Source organism: Lissotriton vulgaris, chromosome 4_1 (genome assembly GCF_964263255.1).
Source record: "Lissotriton vulgaris chromosome 4_1, aLisVul1.2, whole genome shotgun sequence".
Lineage (NCBI taxonomy): Eukaryota > Metazoa > Chordata > Amphibia > Caudata > Salamandridae > Lissotriton > Lissotriton vulgaris.
In genome coordinates, this window is record NC_141691.1 from 2,109,197,762 (window position 1) to 2,109,214,601 (window position 16,840).

Consider the following 16,840-nt stretch of genomic DNA (forward strand, 5'->3'; position numbering starts at 1 on the left):
AGTTCAACAAATTTGTCGATGTTCAACTCAATTTTTGCTTGTGAAAGACTTATATGTCCGTCGTAAGCAATTTCCAATTTGTTTGGCATATGCAGTGACTATACATAAATCTCAAGGTTTAAGTGTAGATTGTGCTTTGGTAAATATTGGAAGCACTGTATTCAAAGAGGGTATGGCGTATGTTGCTCTATCACGAGTTAGAACTTTATGTGGACTTTATCTAATTGATTATGATGAGACAAAGATTAGTGCAGATTTAAATTGTGTGAAGGAGTATAATAGGCTAAGAAGAGAATATGCTCCAAGTTTACCTTAATATCCTTTAATTGAAAGGCGTATAGTTGGTCAGAAAAGGAAAAATGAGGACAAATGTGCTGAAGTAGTCGAGAAACGACGAAAAAAATATGTAGCTGTTGTTGGTAGCCGTAGCAAAACTGTTAGTATTGAAGAGATTGTTGGATTTAAGTTTGAAAATAGGTCTGGTGTCAACTGCTATGCAAATGTAGTAGTTAATGTTGTTTTCTTTCTGAAAAATGTTAAGGAACAGATTATAGAAAATCAGGAGCATACATTTTGCTATTCTTTAAATTCTATATTTGAAATGTGTAGTAGTGGTGATAGTGAAGTAGCAAGTGTTTCAGAACTAAGGAATGTTTTAGACATATGTGCAGGAGTAAATCAATTTTCTCAGAATATTCTGCAAGATTGTCAGGAATTTATCATGTATATGTTTACAGTTTTGGAAGATGAAGGTGTAGATATTGATAGTCTTTTTGGCCTTTCTTATAAATGGGAACATAAGTGTGATAATTGCTCATTTTTAAGTAGTACTGAGATACCCAGTGAAAGATTTTTATATTTGACATTACCAGACTGCAAAGAAGTGCTTTTTAATAAACTAGTTAAAGATGCGCATCAGAACATGGTCTGTTCTCAATGCAAGTCTGAAATGTTATCAACTTTATTTATCCATAGATACGGACAATATGTAATTTTAATGTTTCAACGATGCAGAGCTGATGGGAGTAAATTGTCAACTTTAATTAAAAATTTTGTGGCTTCTCAAGTTTCTATTTCTAGAAGAACATTTGTAACTGTAGCCATTATTTTTCATGAAGGGCCTTCTACATCATCAGGACATTATACAGCTTATTTAAAGTGTGCTAGTGGCTGGACGCTTTGCAATGATAGCCAATTGACTTTTAAAAAACGTTTGCCTTTTGCCTTAACTAACTCTTATTTGTTATTTTTGGAACCCAAATTTCAGTAGAATGACTTGCTGTAGGAAGATGTATATTGTAAAGATCTGAAACTTACTAGTTTACAAATATCATGTAAATGAGGGTGTACAAATCTATAAATGAAATTTGTGTTTGGCATAGTGATAACATCAGGTACAAATTTACTTAATGTTTGATGGTATAAAACATGTTACAAATTTTAATTGTGAAGGTTCAGAAAACAATAGATAAGACTAAGATTAAATAATTTCAGAAAAAAACTACTTAACTCATAGTATTTGGCCACGTGGAAAAATATGAGAGAAGAAAATGAGTACTTTTGAAAATTATTTTAAAACTTATATGGACGCAAGTTTTTGGGAGAGGTATTTAAAAGATAATGAGTTAGCTTATACAATTTGGCCACGCGGAAAGGTATGAGAGAAGAAACTGTGTCTTTCAAATACATTTTTTATAGGAGATACCTGCACGGGGCTTTGTTGAGATATCTTGAAAAATAAGTGGTATACTTTAATTAGTTTGTAACTGTGGAAGATGTAGTGTGCTTACTCAAGAAATTGCGAATTTGAGGAAAACATTTAAGACATGTTTTTTTCAGGTATTTATAATATGTATGCAGATTTTGTATGGGTTTTTTGAACACAATCATTTTGATTGTGTTTTTTTCCCCGCTGTTATATGATGATTAATATTGAAATCACTCTTGATAGTGAAAATCAATGTATTCTGAGGACAGCAAAAATAAATCATTTAGTATGTTGTTTCACTTATTTTGTTACATTGCATTCAGAAATATGTATTATAACAGATTTTTTTTTACTCTCCTCCACAGATATTATATTTATAAGGTAAGTTTAATTAATAATATATGAGAGTTTTCTCTGCATCTCTCTTATTGTCTCCTATTGTTTTTTCTTTAATAAATATACTTTATAATCTTATTTTTAATTTTCTTCCACAGGTGCTACGTTTTAATAAGAAATTTACTTTTTTTTTTCTTTTTTTTAGGTAAGTATATATAACAAAGAAATGTTTACATCATTTTGTTATTTATTTGTCTATCCTTGTTAAAGCAATGTCATCTTTTATATTAAACACTTCCACATAGGATTGGGTGCATTGTTAGAAGGCATGCTTTAAAAGTGATTTAATAAAATGAGCGACATTTCACTGAGTGAGTTTAGCAATAGTGATATATGAAAACAATGGTGGATATGATATTAAATGTTACATGGTGTTCTTTGCAGGACTTTAAATCCTGTGTTGCAGTGCTAATTCTGCCTCAAGATTAGGGGGCTGGGGGGCTTAGTGGTACTTGTATGGTCATGATAGAGCTACTCCTTTCTGAGCCATGGTTGAGGTGTGTTTATGATAGAGTGGTTCCGTCATGGTTCTGCTTAGTGAATAGAACGTGCCAAGGAAGCGCAATGTTAGTGTTGCGCAAGCACAGCGGCAAGTTCATCACAAATGTTGTCCGTCCTGAGGACAGCTGAGGCAATGCTCGTGATGGAGCGGCTTTGTGATGAGTATGGAAGGATTTAACAGCTGTTAAAAAAACCTGAGGGGTCTCTATAAAGAGGAGATATGTGTCATTCTAAAGCCCTGTATCATAAAGAAGTGTTCCTCTGAAGTAATGCGTCTTGAAAGTGGCTGACTGTAATTTATGAGATTTTACTCAGTGACTTTCAGGCCCATGCTGTTTCAAAACTGTGCATGTGATTGAAGCAGGCGTAGGTCTTGACGCAGCAATTTGAATATAGGGGTATATTATCAAGGGGGTTTATCTGTGTTTTTTGGCTTTAAAAGCCAAGAAAGCAGAGATAAAATTATCTCTCTATTACCTAGCTGCCGCTAACACCAGTTAGCGACAGCTAGTAGGAGATAGCGACCATTTTGGGCCCCACTTTGCATGTCAGTTATATTTATATCTAATGAGATGCAAAGTGGGCGTGCCAAGATGTTAGCGACTGAAAATAGTCTCTAACATCGCTATCTCTTATTACTAGCTTTTGGAGATATTTGCGCTAAGCGGGAATATCTCTAAAAGCTAACACCTGCCCAGAGCAGTTCTTAGCCATGTTATCCAATGGGAGGTGGATAACATGGCTAATAGCATTAGGTCGCTATGCATGAATAATGCTGACTTTTCTGTGATATTCATGCTTGCAACGATTTTTACCGCATTTCCGTTAAACCTTGTCAATACCAAGGTTTATTTGCGGTAAAAATCGCCGCAGCGCTGCGGTAAATTTTTAGTCTCTAACCAAGCAGGAGGACTACTACATACTTGAATATTGTTTAGTGCTTATTTTCATTGAGACCGTCACAGAAGTTCAATGGATCCGACACGCTGTTCTTGTGGATTTTGGCGACTGCCAAGCCGTTGTAGCAGTGGGAGTCAGGCCTCTCCAAGGGGCGCAGCGTAGCTCCTTTTGATGTTTACAATTGCAGATAGCAGGGTAGAGATGTCCGTGGAATTTATGGATGCTTAGTCACAGTAGAGTGTGCGTGGTGCTCTTAGCACCTCATTATGACACACAGGGGAGTCGCGTTGCACAGTTGGAGATCAGAGACTTAGGTAATAAAACTTTATGATAGCAAGGGCTCTAAGCGATACAAATCGCCCGTTCTCGGTGTAAAAAATATCACCGCTATTGGTGGTATTTTCTACGGCGTTAGTGCTTGAAGGAGAATGGTAACATATATGTGAAAGAAAATTCTGTAACAGGCTCAGCATTTCACATTATCGCGTGAAAACAAAAGTTGTTTTCACATAGCAATATGTCCCTTGTAATTAAGGGACGGAGTGTATCTAGTGTTATTTACTACACTGCTATGTGAACGATGTCGAATGTTTGATAAGAGGAGGGTTTAAAAGTTTTTCGATATACTTTTTCTCCAGGGAAGTGGGTGGAGTGTTCCGTGTAAATTGGAGAATAGAAACTACTAAGAACCAATTGGAAGTGTTGTTTTGAAGTCACATGACTTCACTTGCGTGTCTCGATGCCTGTACGCGATAGGTGGGTGCGCGCACCCGGTCGCGCACTAAAAGAAAGCGGCGAAAAAACATCTCATAATATGCTCTTGGAGCTCGTTTTGGTACAAAGAGTTAGTTCTGAAAAGAACTTTTTTTTTTTTTTTTTTTTGGAAACAAGTGTTATGATGCTTTTGATTTCTTAAAGTTGCTACGACATTTTTCAGTATGTCATACTATCAAAATAAAGTGAAGAAATTTAACTTTTCTCGGAGCATTTATGACTCTCAATTTTGAGTTTAATTAGAATAAGGCTTTGCTCTCCGTATAGAAGAAGTTTTCCACAGTTCTTGCATTTCATGTGCACGTTCGCAAGATATGGTCTCAAGTACATCTCAGCACTCGATGGAGATACAGGTCGTCCTGCAGAAGATGTGCTGGTCACTTCTGATGGTAATAGCGTGGCCTCCTTTTTTCTTCTCAAAGGTGGTCGCTCATTTCCTTCAGATTCGGAAGATGAATGCGGAACGGCAGCCATTTCAGCAAAGTCTTCGGGAAAATGTTCGACGTTGTTCTCTCTTGAGAGTAGAAAAGAAAGTGATGGAAGTGGGTGGAGTGCTGCGTGTAAATTCCAGAATAGAAACTACCAAGAAAGAATTGGAAGTGTTGTTTTGAAGTCACATGACTTCACATGCGAGTCTCAGGTCCTGTACGCGATATGTGGGTGCGCGCACCCAGTCGCGCACTAAAAGAAAGCGGCGAAAAACATCTCATAATATGCTCTTGGAGTTCGTTTTGGTAGAAAGAGTTAGTTCTGAAAATAACTTTTTTTTTTTTTTTTTTTTGGAAACAAGTGTTATGATGCTTTCGATTTCTTAAAGTTGCTACGACATTTTTCAGTATGTAATACTATGAAAATGAAGTGAAGAAATTTATCTTTTCTTGGGGCATTTATGACTTTCAATTTTGAGTTTAATAAGAATGAGGCTCTGCTCTCCGTACAAAAGAATTTCTCCTCACTCGTTGCATTTCATGTGCACCTTCGCAAGATATGGTCTCAAGTCCATCTCAGCACTCGATGGAGATACAGGTCGTCCACCAGAAGATGTGCTGGCCACCTCTGATGGTAATAGCATGGCCAGGGCTCTTGTCGATGCTTTTGCATAATGCTCAGGGTGCCTTTGTTTAACATGCCGCTGCATGGTATGTATAGAAAAGGAATATTTTCTATTTGGATTTCCCCTTGAGAGCTCCGAATTGCATATCGTGCAGGTTACTTTTGGCGCATTCACTTTCTTTTGATCTTCAGGATAAGTGAAAAATTGCCAAATGAAAGATTCCTTTTTTCTTCTTAAAGGTGGTCGCTCATTTCCTTCAGATTCGGAAGATGAATGCGGAACGGCAGCCATTTCAGCAAAGTCTTCCGGAAGATGTTCGACGTTGTTGTCTCTTGAGAGTAGAAAAGATTGTGAGGAAAGTGGGTGGAGTGCTGCGTGTAAATTCCAGAATAGAAACTACTAACAACCAATTGGAAGTGTTGTTTTCAAGTCACATGACTTTACATGCGCTTCTCAGGACGTGTAGGCGGTGACACTATCTAGTTACGAATGTGATTTGGAAGTAGCGATGTTCTTCAGCGAAGTTTAAAAATGTGAAAAGAAGTGAATTCAAACACATACGGATTTTACATATTTTTAGAGCTCGATTTAAGTATACAATTGTTAAATTATAAAACCTTTTATATTTTTTAAAAAAAATATTAAGGTGTGTACAACCAGTCACGCACGAACGATTAAAAATAAATTCGGCTCCATTTAATTAAAAGGTTTATATGACAAAAAAAAAGCCTAGGTTCAGTGTCTTTAACGTACTATAAGTTCTTTCATTGGTCTATGAAGAAATTCATTAGGTTTAAATTGCAAAGCTTTCATGAAATAAATAGGTGGGTGCGTGCACTCGGTTGTGCACGTAAGATTGGTATGTCAATATTTATTTCAGGTATATCCTTCATACTTAGGAACTAGCATTCAAAAAACCTATGAAATTCACTGAAAAAACCATAGGTTTTACACACGTTATAGTTAGGAAGTAGCATTTGAAAAACCTATGAAATTCACTGAAAAAAACCATAGGTTTTACCCACGTTATAGTTAGGAAGAAGCATTTGAAAAACCTATGAAATTCACAGAAAAAACCATAGGTTTGACACATGTTATAGTTAGCTGGACATTTCACTCATATAAAACCAATGAAATTCCCCGTTATAGTTACTTCAGCTAACTATAACTCGCGCGCCCGCAATGCACTGCTGATGATGTTACATATTACATCACTCATCACATGGTTAGTGACATTACTCTTAATATCACTGATAATATCTAGTATCTCACATATGCTGCCTACAACATATAGGAATAGTATGTCACTGACTCTTGCATGAATGGAATATGTAAAATCTCCTAATGTAGCATATTAACACTTAGACACTGAGATACTTTTGGTAATAATAAAGAAACAATAGCCTATATAGATATAATGTATCAGTGATAAAGCTACTTATCAACACATTTAGCCACTAAAAAAGAAACTGATAGACAGACACAGATAGGTATATATTTAAATATTACTCAGTAATACATGTACTTATTAAGATATTTTTAATCAGTCAGTTATAGATGTATTTTTCACCCAGATAGCAACCGATTATACACTTATATACTACAGTTTTTTTTCAACCAACTTTCAGATCGACATATATAAAATATATGTAATTTTCAAAACTAACCCATTTAATAGATGATGTAATGAGTGATGTGATGTGTGACATCATCAGCAGTGCATTGCGGGCGCGCGAGTTATAGTTAGCTGAAGTAACTATAACGGGGAATTTCATTGGTTTTATATGAGTGAAATGTCCAGCTAACTATAACATGTGTCAAACCTATGGTTTTTTCAGTGAATTTCATAGGTTTTTCAAATGCTTCTTCCTAACTATAACGTGGGTAAAACCTATGGTTTTTTCAGTGAATATATATATATATATGTATTAAAATATATATATTTTTTAAGTAAATTAATTATTTATTAATTTTAAGTTTATTTAAGTATTTTAAGTATGTTTAAATTAATTATATTTATTATTATATTAATTTTAAATTACTTTTAAGACATTTAAAAAATTCAATATTTTGACGGTCTATATTTTTTACAATCGATATTTTGGAGTCAATATTTTTGTACTTACCTGTTTGTAGATAGGAAGTCGAAATTCTGGCATTCTATATTTTCTCCACGATATTTTGGCAGGTCGATATTTTGCTCCTCTATATTCTGTCAGTGATCCGAACGCTGGACCCTGGTCCGAATGATAGGAACCACATGCAAAAATTCCCACAAAGACAAGCAAATCCCTATGACAGTTCAGGCATCAGCACTCCTTTGTGGTCAGACCCAAACAAATTGTGCGCATGAATCCACTGCAGCTAAGATGTACTTATACACAGTATCAGAGGAGAAAGGACTGCAGTGATCTAAATAAACACGGCCAAATAGTTTATTAAATATGTACAACTGTGTCTGGGGTGGATGCGCAGGAGTCGAAGGTTTTATCTGCTGGCAAATGTCACAATGAAGGACATAATCACACGTTTGTTTGTACAAACCACACCACCAGTAATGCTGTTGTAGAAGAGATACTGTCGCTGAAACACCGGCATGAGCCGAAGCCATACCCTCGTGAGTGGCAGTTATCAAGGATGACCTGCGGTCCACGATGGGAATCAATCTGTCACCAACGTCGTTAATTCTCACATAGGGAACTTTATCAGGACTTAAATGATAAGAGTATCTGGAAGGAAAACCTCTAGAGTAATTGCCTCCCTTCTCTGTTGCAGCAATGCCTGCCAAGATGTCATCATCAATCTTACTTTTGGAACATGTAACTGCTACTACTACATATGTCACTACTTCTGTCTTTGCTGCTTCGTCAGCAAAACTGTTACCAACAGCGTGTACCCCTACACGCTGATGACCAAGAGTATGAATTACAAACACAAGTGGCAGCCGTTCTTTAAGCTTGGCCACTCGAACCCATAGTATTTTGTGTTTGACTGTGCTACCTTTGGAATCAAAATATTCATTTTGAGTCCAAAAGAACAAATTGTCATTGTAAGTCTGAACAAAGTAGTAAGAGTCACTTACGATAAGAGTAGTCACACAAGGGTCAGCATTCTCCAGTGCAAGCACCAGAGCACGTAGCTCTGCCAACTGGGCAGTACAGTCCCCTAATGTCTGTGTATGCATGACATCAGACTTGCACTCCCCATTCACCATAGTAACAACCACTATTGCACAGGCCGCCGAATAAGCATGCTTTGATTCTGTCACCTGTTGCGCTGATCCGTCATTGTAAATGATACAATGGAAATCCTCCAGCGGGCGCATGGTAAGAGGAGCTGGATGAACAAATTCATACTGCCAGTACTGTTTTGCAAAGAGGAATTAAAAATGAAAGTGACATCCGGAGGCGTCAAGGACCTGACCCATTGTATCCACAGTGGATGCAAAGCTTTTTAATTTGGTACATTGGCTTTCGTCACTGCCTCCAAGGCAGGATACGGTGTAACAACCAACATGCGTTTCCCCTGTGACAGTGCTCATTCCTTTAGAAACGCCACCTGCACTGCAGTCAAAACGTTTTCAGCAGAAAATCGCATTTCAGCTGAAGTGTACAAGTGTGACTTTTAAGGGATAGGGACTGTGTCACCCTCATTAAAAATCAGGTACGTGAAACCCACCACCCCAGGCACAATTCTTATTACCAGGTTGGTGTGGTTATCACAAGTCAGTAAGTACTATGGGGGATATTATCCACAAGAGGCGATATTTATCGCTATCTTAGTTTAGCGCGACTTTTTTTATCGCAGCTCAGTGGGAGAATATATCTCCGCATTTTTTTTAGCAACACGTCGCTAGCCGGCGATAGTTTACTTCCCAGGCGAAAAGGGGCGGCGATAGAATTAGCGTGACGGCGATAAACAAATGCACGTTAACGTGAAAAAAATTACGATGGGCCAATCAGTGCTAAATATTGCCCGCCAATAGGCCTCAGGCTTGCATTTAGCACGTCCAGCTTGAAAAAAGCACTAGAAAACACCCGCTAAGCAGGAAAAATCTAAAATAAACATGGACAATACTGTAGAAAATGCAGAACACCCTGGGACAAGTGCAGAGGCCAGAAACAACACCAACAACACCCAGGAAGGCCAGGCAGAGACACAAGGAAAGGCCAAGAGGAAAAGGAACACCAAGTTCAGTCCTATAGAGAACCAGGTACTGGTTGAAGAGGTGACGAAACACCAACAGGAACTCTTTGTGAGTTCTACCGTCACCTTGGCAAGGAAAAAGGAGATATGGGCAGGACATTGTCTCCAATGTCAATGAAGTGGGAGAGAGGAGGAAGACAGTGGATGAGTGCAAGAAGCGGTGGCAGATACCAAAAGTAAGACCAAGAAGAAACTGGGAGCCAACCTTAAGGCAGCGATGGAGACTGGAAGCAGCAGACCAGCTCCACAGCAGGAGCTGGATGAACTGGAGAAGCAGGTGTCCTGCATCATCAGCGAGGAGACTGTCTTTGGAGTCGCAGGCCAGGATAGTGCTGAATGTGAACGCCCACAACAACACCAGGGTGAGCATCAACCAGGTACGAAAGGAAGGGGGTGGATGGGCACAGTGGCACCCATGTACTATGAAAGTAATTGTATTGCATACCCACATGTACTGTCCAACAAGTCCTGGATACCCCTATGCATGCTGGCATAGGGACATATCACCATTCACCAACAGCACATCACACAACACACATGGACATAGTAACAGGAATGACGCCAGCGTAATTGATGCATTAGCGGCAGGAACCTGCTGCCAAAGCTCTGATGGTGGGCCTGCTAATATGATCAATTGAATTTAAATAGTAGGCCAGGTGCATGCCAGAAGCTTGATTGCCATTTAAATTTAATAGGGCATATCAGCAACCACCGTTGTGTCACTGAAGCAGCAGTACCCTCCTGAAAAAGCAACTACAACGTTGGCGACATATGTGATAATATGGCCCAATGTGGCAGACAGACTGACCATAAAATGTGCACAGAAAAGATATCACATTTATTCATACAATACATTGAAAAAAAATTCTTGGTACATTTAAAATATAGCAAAAATGTGTCGACGCGGCGTTTCGGTGATTTGAGTCGTCACATTCTTCAGGACAAAATTGCATTTAAAATCACTCTAAATTAAAAAAAACAGAACAATATACAATTACTTCATGTCGCCAAATCATAATGGTAGTTTATAGAACAGTATTCAACAAGATTCTTCTTGTATCGTTTATATTTCCCCATTGTTATCTATATCTAACATCATATTTTTAAACATGTACATCCTCATCGTTTGTTGAACTATGAACAATTTTTATTCATTTAATGAAATTAAAAAGGAGAAAAACATTTCTAAATATGACACTGTTAGAACTGGGAGTCTCTAGTTGGCAGAGGTAGGTATCACTGTCCAAATAGGGACCCTTGCTTCTAGTCAGGGCAAGGAGATAACCCTCTTAGATAACCCCTGCTCGCCCTCTAGGTAGCTTGGCCTGAGCAGTCTAGGCTAACAAGAGGCAATGCGTAAAGTATTTGTACCAACACTCACAGTAACACAGTGAAAACACCAAAAACTAATTCCACAACAGTTTAGGAAAATAAAGATATTTATTCTAAACTACACAAGACCAAAACAACAAAAATCCAACATACACAGTTCAAGGATATGGTTTCAAAAGAGTTCTTCAGGTTGTAATCAAAGTTCTTTAAGTTGCGTTAAAATAATCCACAGATGCGTGAAAAGTTCACAGTTGCGTCACGTTTACTCACAGTACCTTTTAGATGCAACAAAGTTCCACAAGCAGGAAGCTGGTGCTGTGGAAACAAGCAATGGTTTACTCCTTAGACCCTTGGGAGGCGATGCAACAGCCCCGCTGCAGCAGCAGGCGTGTTGCGCCGAATCCGGTCTGTATGGGGAGGAAGGCCGCTTGCGTGGATTCCGGTGCGTAGGTTCCGTAGGAAGTCTGTTCTCGCAAAGGCACGATGCGATGATCTCGTAGGGGCTGCGACGATCTCCGGGGCGACGATGTGCGGTCCAGCGGTGACCCTCTCTCTCGCAGCTCCTCGATGCGATGGGTCTGCGACGATGCTTGCAGCGACGTGATGCGGTCCGCAAGCAAGCGGTGCGGTGATGTCACCCAGCGACGACAGGCTCTGCGACGACACTCGCAGCGATGTTCGATTCTCCCGCACCGGTCTGGTGCATCCCGCAAACGAAGGATGCGACGGCTCCGGCAGCGGTGTCAGGTGCTGCGCCGATCTCGACCTTCGTAGCGGCGGGAAACTTCTCGCACTGTCGGGGATGCGCTCCGCAAGCGAGCGATGCGACACTTTTCGGCTTCAAAAGTCTCTCAAGCTTAGTTTCAAGCTTCCCAGCTCAGGTTCAACTTCCCGAGGCCCCACAACTGGATCAAGCACTCTAGGAAGGACAGAACTCTCTCAGCAGAGTTCAGGGAGACTGGGGGTGAAGTCCTTTTGTTCCTGGGACTTCCAAAACAGGGCCCTTCTCAGGCCCTTGGAGATTCCTTCAAGACAGGGGACACAGCTCACAGCAAAGTCCTTCCCCTCTCCTTGGCAGCAAAGCAACAGCAGGTCAGTCCAGCAGAGCAACAGCAGGACAGTCTTCCTTCTTCAGAGTCAGCTTTCTCCTTGGCAGATGTTCTTTCTTGATTCCAGGATGATCTAATTTTCTGTTGTCAGGGGTCCTGTACTTATACCCCTAAAGTCTTTGTTCTCTCTGTGCATGTGGGCCCTGAGCCCGGTCTGAACCAGTTCTGGGTGGATCCTGAGCACTTTGTTTTGCTGGCTGCATCTTTCCTTTCAGAGTGAGGGGCAGGGTCCTCAGCCGCCCCGCAGGAGGTGGAGCCAGCATTGTGGCAGGCAGGCACAGCCCTATTCAGCCCAGGTGCTAACTCCTCCCACCACTCAGGTTGCAATTGCATTCATTCAGCCTAGTGCTGACTCATCCAGCCTCTGGGGGAATTCCCCAGCCCCTGTCACTCACAAACCAGACAGTCATTACACAAACAGGCCCAGGCACACAGAAGGGTCAGACAAGAGAACAGCAACTTTCTAAAAGTGCTGTTCTCAAACACAGGATTTAAAAACCACCTTTTCTAAAAGATGTATTATTAAATTCTGAGTTCAGGGATACTAGATACTTATGTCCTATCTTGTTCCTATGGGAAGAAATGCTGTTAACCACTGTAGCCAGCATCCCCCATGTTAACCTATGGAGCAAGATAGCCTTACAATAGTGAAAAACGAAAATGGCTGTAATTCACTACCAGAGCATGTCACCTGCACTAGTACATGCTCTACCTTTCACATACACGGCACCCTGCCCAGGGGGGTACCTTGGGCCTTCCATAGGGGTGACTGATGTGCACGAAAAGGGAAGGGTTAGGCCTGGTCAGCGGGGACGCGGACCAGGAGGACATGGCAGTTCTAAACTGCACGCAGGCACCGCAGTGGCAGGCCTGAGACACCATTTTAGGGCTACTCATGTGGGTGGCACAATCAGTGCTGCAGGCCCACTAGTAGAATTTGTCATCACCAGCCCTGGCACACCCAGTGCACTTTACTAGGGACTTCATGGTGATACAAATATGCCAATCATGTTTATCCAATCATAATAATAATTTACATAGAGAGCATATGCACTTTAGCACTGATCAGCAGTGGTAAAGTGCGCAGAGTCCTATTGCCAACATCCACGGGTCAGGAAAAATAAGGGAGGAAGAAGCAAAAAGTTTGGGGATGACCCTGCAAGAAGGGCCAGTTCCCACAGACACATTAGTGTATTAGGCCTATGTCTTATTTGTTAGTCTCGCAACCTCCTTCTGGTCAAACCCGTTTTTTACAACCCCCTAGTGTTGCTTTCGGGGTTGAGAGAACAACTCGGTCAGCACCAACATCTGACTTGGTTAATGCATCTGTGTAAACATGTGGTAGAGCTGGTGCAGGCTTTGGGATATTATGGGACAGCACCACCAACATTGACATGAGGCTCCTATTCACCATCGACACACACACACACACACACACACAACTGCTCTTCCATATGGCTTTTCCGTGAAATACAACATCGATAATCTGCAGCTGGTACATCATCTACTCAGGGAATAAATGGGCCATCCTCCTGGTGACATAACCTTCAGCATGTGTGATCACCCGGTTGGCCATTGCCTTCAGATGTACACATCACTAAGCTAGGTACATTGGCATCATATTTGAAACCTCCATCTCCATGTACCTACAGGTGTCCCCAGTGGCCTGCATCTGCCTCGCCTGCCTCTGCATCCTCCATGCAGCCTTCACAAGTTTTCCCACATTGTTGTGTGCTACTGGGTCACACACAGTAAGTGACGTCAAGCTGGGCTACATTTGCACACTATATGGCAGCATGTCTACATCTGCTGTGGGATTCATCCTGCCTGTCCAGCACAACACATGCACAGTGTTTCAACTTTCTATGTGAGTAATGTTTCTCCATCGCACATGCATATTTCCCATCTCTCACCACATTTGCTTGGGGGGCAAGGGTCTACGCCTTAGAGTGAGGTTGATCACCGTATCTAGCTGCAGTTCCCACAGTTCATGGTGTAAGTGTGTCTGGTGTGGAGTGATGTTGTTTGACCTGTTGTATGGGATATTGTGAAATGTACATTTCCACATTTCTGTTTTGCATGTGTGTAATGTTGATGCAAGTGGTATGTTGGATTAGTACTTACCAACTAGGACTGCATTTCCATATGTCCCATCCTGGAAGCGCTGATTTATGATGGACTATTGGAAGATGTACGAATGATGCACACTCCCTGTGATCTTGGCTGGGACATTTGTGAACAGTCCACGGTGGTCCACTATCGCATGCACATTCATGGAGTGAGTGTGCTTTCTGTTGCGATATATGTGTGCACTGTCCACAGGGGGAACAAATCGGTCATGTGTGAAGTGTATTGCACCCAGATTAGTGGGAATCCTGCTATGGCATAGAATCCTTGCTGGACCAGGAGCTGTTCCTGCACGGTGTTGGGGAAGTAGAGTTGTTGGGGTATCAGGATGATTATGCCATCCAACACAGTGGGAGGAATATTGAGAAGGATGTCTGTGAGATTCCTCCAAGCCCACGAGGAACATGGCGGCGGGCTGAGAGCCGGTCGCGGCAGCACCGTGGTGTCTGGATGGCCGAAAAAATGAGTGCAGCACGGTAGCGAGAGGTCGCTAGTCTCCCCGCGTCTTGGTGAGTGATTGATGCGTTTTTTCTCCCCGCAACCACTGACGGCAAATCTAAGCCGGCTCCTTTGCTTCTTTTTCCTCGAGGAACCAGCCGTCTCAGGAGGTACTGCAGCAGGCGGTGTTAGGACCCGCCGGGCTCTTCAGAATCGGGTCGGATCAGCGTGGCTTGCTGTGGTTTGCCGTGAGAGGAGACGTCTCTACAGGACGAGACGGAGACGGATGCTGGGTCTGTAGGTTTGCAGACCATTTCTTAAAAGCGCGTAGAACGCTTAAATGCCTTAAAATCAACATTGCAGCGAAAGTGGCGAGAAGTAATCAGCGGTAAGGAGATATACAGGGGGGTTTTTTAACAGAAGTTGACAGCAGCAGCCCCTGCGCATTTTCTCCATGATATTGCTTGGAAGAAGCAGAAGAAAAGAGAAAGAGAAAGGGAGTAATAGAAGATAGAAAACAGAAATATACAGACTACCTTCCTGTTTTTTTTTTGTTTTTTTTTACTGAGGTTGCAGTTGGCTAAGGTTGGTTAAGGCTGGTCAGATCAGATCACGGACTAGTGCACACTTACACTCAGTGCACACTTATATTTACATTTATGCTGGAAGAACGCCGACGATGTCTATGGAGCAGGTTTCGCTCTGCGCTGTTCAAAATTAAACTTGGAAGCCTAGTAATACAATCACCTGAACAACATCCTATTAAAACAGACTTCGAGAAAAAAAAACTTTACTCTCTTGCAGCAAAGTGCGGGAAGAGGGGGAGTAGAGTGGAAGAGACTCGTGGGCTTACTACTGGGAGGGGGGGTTGCATGGATCAAACGCAGCTTGGTCTTCCAGAGTATTATAGGACCACTGAAGTCACTGAAGTTACTGAAAGTATAGCGCAAGAGCCGGTTCTGTTGAAAGCTCCTGAGTTAGGTGGGCTAGAATCAACAGAGGCAGTAACATTTAAGACTATAGAGCGAGCCAATGTTGAGATAAGCTCAATTTCGGTAAAACAGGGGCACATCCTTCCAGTAAGAAGAAATAGGTATCCGCTTAGATCCAGGGTAGGATTAAAAGAGAAAGAGGCTCTACAATTTGAAGAGAGAGAGAGACCTATGCCATTAACCCCCTGCAAAAGTAAAAAGAAAAAGACTATTTCAGTCAAAAAGTTCAAAGGTGTATCTCATGAGGGCCAAGTGGTAAAAAGTACTCCATCCCTAAAATCTTTCTTTAAGGTCCTGGATCAGGCTAAGCGTTCCGTAGTGCAGTCGGAGGGCAATATCGGCTCTACCCCTTTAACAAACAGATACAGGGTCTTAGAAAACCTAGACAATATGGAAAATGCGGACAAGGCTGAAAGTGTAACAGAAACCTTGGCTAACTCAAATAAAGCCCCCTCAATAGATAAAATGCGAGGAAACCAAGACACCAGACCCAAGAGTCAGGTTGCAACAGTTAAACTTGCACAGAGCAGCTCTAAGGAGGCAGAAGAGGTGACTAGGAGATTACACGCGAGTAAAGATAATCAATCAGACTCAAGCGAGCAGGAAAGTGACCGTCTAGGGGACCTTTTTCGATCCCTGAGAGGCGACATGATGTCGAAATTTGAGATATCGGAAGCCAATCAAAAAACAATACAGGACAGATTCGATATGCTAGAATCTAAGCTAGAGGAGGTCACTCTGCGTACAGGGAGACTTGAAATAGAGACGGCTGCTTTGGACAAAATGGTACATGAAAATAAAAAAGACATAGAACATCTTAAAGCCCAGAATAGATCATTGGTTATGGACATTGAACGGATGGAGACTCATGCTAGGAGGAATAACCTAAGGATCTTGAAAATACCTGAAGGGGAAGAATTGGAGGACTTAAAGGGATTTGTCTGTAAACTCTTGAGAGACGGTGTTCTAAATGATCGTCCAGATATAAATTTGGAGGAAGAAATCCAGAGGGTACATAGAGACCCCTACAAGAGGCGTACGGACAGGAAAACTCCTAGGAAAATACTTATAAACTTTCAGACATACAGTGTAAAAGAGCTTATCCTAGGGCGATCTCTTACGAAAACAGATCTACGTTATAAGTCCAGTCCCTATCTCATCAGGTCGGACATTGGTGCAAAAACCGCGCAAAGACAATGGGAGCTGGGCACTAGAATGCCGGACTTAAGGTCATTGGGAGCACATGTCCAGATGAGATTTCCAGCTATTCTCAGGATTATGTGGAAAAACAAGACATATAGTT